A 4,902-nucleotide genomic window follows, 5' to 3' on the forward strand; every position below is an offset into this window, starting at 1 on the left:
TGCCTGTAATCCCAGCTACTCTGGAGGCTGAGGCACGAGAATTGCTTGAACCTGGGAGGCAGAGGTTGCAGCAAGCCAAGATCGCACCACTGCACTCCACCCTCGGCAACAGAGTGAGACTCCATCTCCAAAAAAAAAAAAAAAAAAAAAAAGAACGCAACCTCACCAGCCTAGAGATCCCATTTGCCAAGACCATTGAGTAAGTGACACATCCCCAGGCCTCATTTTCATAAGCCCTAGTGTTCGCTAATAGGCTTTTTTCTCTTTTATTTTTATTTATTTATTTATTTATTTTTTTTGAGACAGAGTCTTACTCTGTTGCCCAGGCTGGAGTGCAGCGGCATGATCTCAGCTCACTGCAACCTCCCTCCTGGGTTCAAGCAATTATCCTGCCTCAGCCTCCCGAGTAGCTGGGATTACAGGTGCCCACCACCACACCCGGCTAATTTTAGTAGAAATGGGGTTTTACCACATTGGCCAGGCTAGTCTCGAACTCCTGACCTTGTGATCCGCCCTGCTTGGCCTCCCAAAGTGCTGGGATTACAGGTGTGAGCCACCACACCCGGCTAGGCTTTTCTTTAAAGAAAAAAAAAAAGGAATTGTGCAAGTTTAACACAGTATTTCCCAGTTTTCTTCCCTTTTGTCCATGGGACATTTCAAGAGACAACTGGTCACTGAAGCCAATGCCAGGAAATGCTGCTTGAGGGCAAATAACAAAAGCCCTCCAGCTCCCGTTACTAGGGCTGCCAAATTTAGCAAATAAAGATACAGGGCACGCCATTACCTTTGAAGCTCAGATAAACAATGAGTAAGTTTTAGTATAAGTGTGTCCCATGAAATATTTGCGATGTGCTTACAGTAAAACATGACTCATTTGTCTGAGATTCCATCTCAGTGGGGCATCTTGTATACTATGCAGTAGCCCTGCCTGCCTCGACACTTGAGGGGAAAAGCACGCATGGCCCAGGGCTTTGCCAGGGCTGGAAGGGAACCCACGCCTGCCCTGCCCATGTCCAGCACTGGGAGCTGGGGGACGGGTCCCTACCCCACCACTCTAGCAATAACGTCTGGGGTGGGCTGGGCACATTGGCTCATGCCTGTGATCCCAGCACTTTGGGAGACTGAGGCAGGTGAATCACCTGAAGTCAGGAGTTTGAGACCAACCTGGCCAACATGGTGAAGCCCCATCTCTACTAAAAATACAAAATTAGCTGGGTGTGGAGGCGTGCACCTGTAATCCCAGCTACTCAGGAGGCTAAGGCCAGAGAATCGCTTGAATCCGGGAGACGGAGGTTGCAGTGAGCCGAGGTGGCACCAGTGCACTCCAGTCTGGGAGACAGAGCAGGATCTGGGAGGGCATCCCCTATGCCACGTCTGACTGTGGATCCCCAGGTGGTGGTAGACCCTAGCTCCATGAGACGTTCATTTTCCACTATTCAGGATAAGCGTTCAAATTCCTCGTGGTTAGAGGAATTCTCCAGCTCTGAGACTCCGTCTCAAAAAAAAATTGTGTAGTGCGCTTGAGCAAGTTCCTCCCCTCCCTCAGTCTTCATGTGCTCAAAATGGGAGGGTCAGTAGGCGATCTCACCTTTTCTTATTTCTGGAACTTTCTCTGGATGTAGCCTGATTTCATACAGGGGACTCTAAGAACGGCCCTTGGAAAGTAAGACTTAGGATACAATGAGTTATATTCCTGGTGACTCGAGTGGAGTGCAAAGTGGACTCCCCGAGGGTGATCACTCTGATTGCCCCGTCCACCTTTCCGCCCCAGACGCCAGGCACTTGGAGCTGGGCTGACTCTTCCTCTAGTCCAGACACATTTGTGGGCCCCAGAGGGACTTCCAGCGGTTGACATGAGCATGTGCCCGAATCAGGGCTGAGGGCATGAGACTCGGGGCAATACCAATACTGATCATGCCTTTGTTCAACAAACACTTTGGGACACACTGTGTGCAAGCAGTGCACACATCTTGGGATGCAGCGGTCAGCAGGAGAGGCAGCGTCTGTCAGAGCCGGAGTTCAGAGACACCAGCAGACGTGGGGCCAAGCAGCCTCCATCCGTGCAGTGCAGGCTGCTTCCGCGGGTTCTGCACCGAGTCCAAGTCGGTGCTGTGGCCTCCCAGGTCCTTCCAGCCTGGTCCTCCCAACCCTGCAAAAGACCCTCTTGCCATCTTCCCTCTTCTTGGGTTACCACTGGTAAGTCTCCTGGATGATGTGCAGACCTCCAACCTCCACCCAAAGTAAAGACAGGCTGCTATGATATCAGGCAGAACCCAAAGGGCTTCAGTGAATACAGATTCCCGGGACTGACCACAGACACTGGACTCAGACTAGGGAAGAGATAAGAATCTGCATCTTAGCAAACCCCATCCTCGTGATAACACAGGCAGGTGGGCAGTGCACAGAACGCCGGCTGGGCAGATGCTTGGACCCCCTGGAACTCACAGAGCCCCAAAGCCACCCGTCCTTCACAGTCTGGGCCCCAGGGTGACACCAGGCCTCCCACTGCCAAAGATCACCAGCCAGGCACACCACTCTCAGCCCCCAAGGTCCTGGCTCTGACCTCCAGGCTGCTGCTCCCCGCCCCACACCTTGACCGTCTTTGCAGGGTGAGCAGTGCCTTCCTCATGCACTTGGTTTCCTATTTGTTATCCAGGGCTTGCCCTGAACCTTCTAGAGAAGACCTGACTCAGGGCTGGCCTCCTGCAGCAGTTCCCAGCCCAGCCCACCAGGTCTCCAGGGAGAGGAAGTTAAGGAAACTTAAGAACCTGCCTTAACCTACAAATTCAGCTTTGGTTTTTCTAATTAATATGCACAACTGGAAAGACACACATCCCAAAAGCTCTGAGAAATCAGTATGGCCATTGACAGCCCACAGCACACGGCCACCAGGAGTGGGCCACTGAGGACCTCTGTGCTTGTTTGTGCACACATCCATGTGGGCAGGCACATATGTCTGCATGTGTATACACATATTCACGTGTGTAAACGTGTGTCCACAATGCATGCGTGCACTTGCAAGTGTGGTGCGTGTGCAGACATGTGCACGTGTGCAGACATGTGCACGTGTAGACGTGCGCGTGTAGACATGCATATGTACATACGTGTAAGGACGTGTGTGCACCATGTATGGACACGTGCATGAATGTGCAGAGGTGTTGAGGACGCATGTGCATCGCGCGCACAGCGATGATCCTCGCCAGGCCGGGCGGTGCCCCAGGCTGTGCAGAAACTCGGGCTCCTTGTCAGGAAAGCCGCGTGTTCCCGGTCCCCGAACCTCGCAGGGCCCTGCCCATTGAGGCGATGGGAGGGGCCCGGTCTGCGGGGCGCCAGAACCGCCCGGGAGGCCACGGAACGGAGGACGAGAACAGGAGGGGACCGCGCCGAGGCGCCAATACTGACGTTGTAACCTGGAGCCCGAGGGCATGTGCGAACGCCAGAACCGAAACCGGCTCCAGGGCACTCGGCCATGCTAAGGCTCGAACTCTCCACCCAAGACCGCGCAGAGCTTGCGAGAACGCGGCAGAGCACGCGCGGCGCATGCGCAGCGGCGTCAAGCGCCCCATAGCGTCCAGAGCACCCGCTGTTCCCCTGGCAGGGCCGCGTCCGGAAGTCCGTGGAGCGGATCTTCCGATCCTTGTTCTCTGATTCGTTACCAACCTTCCACTTCCGTAGACTGTTCCTTCCCGCCTTCCGCCGTCTGCTGGGCGTGTCACCGCAGGAGGTGCGCGCCCGCCCTGTTTTGTTTCCGGGGGAATCTACTTCTCTGAAGGACGCTCGGGACTTCCGTTTGTTCCCCTCAGCTTCTAATTGGCTGCTTTTATGAATATATTAAGGCACGAAAAATGGTAGATTTATTTCTTACACGTTCAAACTAATAAAGACGATTGAATGCGAACAGTTGTGGTTTCACACTGGACCCTGGCATTTCTGTAAATGTGCCTCCAGAGATAGCGAATAACAAGTCGCCCTCACCGAAAGGTGGATGGAGTTTTGGTCCTTAAATACGGAGCCTCACGCGAGGTTGGGCGTGTTGTATGAAAGGAGAGAAGGTTAGCACTCCCCTTGACAAGGATGGAAGAGGCCCTCGGGCCTGACAACACGCATACGGTTAAGGCATTGCCACCTACTTCGTGGCATCTAACCATCGTTTTTTGTGGTTTTTTTGTTTTTCTTCGGACGGAGGCTTACGCTATCGCCCAGACTGGAGTGCAATGGCGCGATCTCGGCTCACTACAACCTGCACCTCCTGGATTCAAGCGATTCTCCTGCCTCAGCCTCCAGAGTAGCTGGGATTACAGGCGCGCGCCGACCACGCCCGACTAATTTTTTGTATTTTTAGTAGAGACGGGGTTTCGCCATGTTGGCCAAGGCTGGTCTTGAACTCCTGACCTCAGGTGATCCGCCCGCCCTCGGCCTCCCAACGTGCAGGGATTACAGGCGTGAGCCACTGCAAAGCCCGGCGCATTTTTTGTTTTATCTTCTTTCGTCTTCTTTCCCCGGGACGCGGGCTGGGGATGCGCGTGTGCACGGGTGCGCCGTCCCGCCGCTGCGTGGGGCTTTTCCCTTCTTCTTCACCGCCCCTTCTTGGCACCGGGTCGTGTTCGCGTCCCGACACCCGGCAGGGCCCGTCTCCCGCGGGCGGCCCGGTCGCCGCCTCAGGCACAGGGCGGCTCGGCGGGTTGACGGGCGCGTCCCCAGCATCGCAAACGTTCGGGGCCTCGTTCAAAGTCTGATGGAAGTTTCCGCTTAACATTGATTCATTCACAGAAAACTAAGCACTGGGCACGGCCCGGAGTTACGGCAGCTACCGAGCGAAGCCGCTGCCCGCCCGGAGCGCATTCCCGGCCATTCCAGGGCCTCCGCCCCCAGCCCCGTGGAGACCGGCTCCAGCGAGTAGGG

At 55.0% G+C, this 4,902-nt stretch overlaps 1 non-coding gene across 1 annotated transcript; it reads left to right on the plus strand.

Moving 5' to 3' along the window:
* Positions 1-4,030: 4,030 nt before the first annotated feature.
* On the plus strand, positions 4,031-4,156 carry LOC112608799. Its single transcript, XR_003116083.1, has one exon. It is a non-coding gene; the product is annotated as a U6atac minor spliceosomal RNA (small nuclear RNA).
* The last annotated feature ends 746 nt before the right edge of the window (positions 4,157-4,902 follow it).

The sequence above is a fragment of the Theropithecus gelada genome, chromosome 15 (genome assembly GCF_003255815.1).
Source record: "Theropithecus gelada isolate Dixy chromosome 15, Tgel_1.0, whole genome shotgun sequence".
NCBI classification, from domain to species: Eukaryota; Metazoa; Chordata; class Mammalia; order Primates; family Cercopithecidae; genus Theropithecus; species Theropithecus gelada.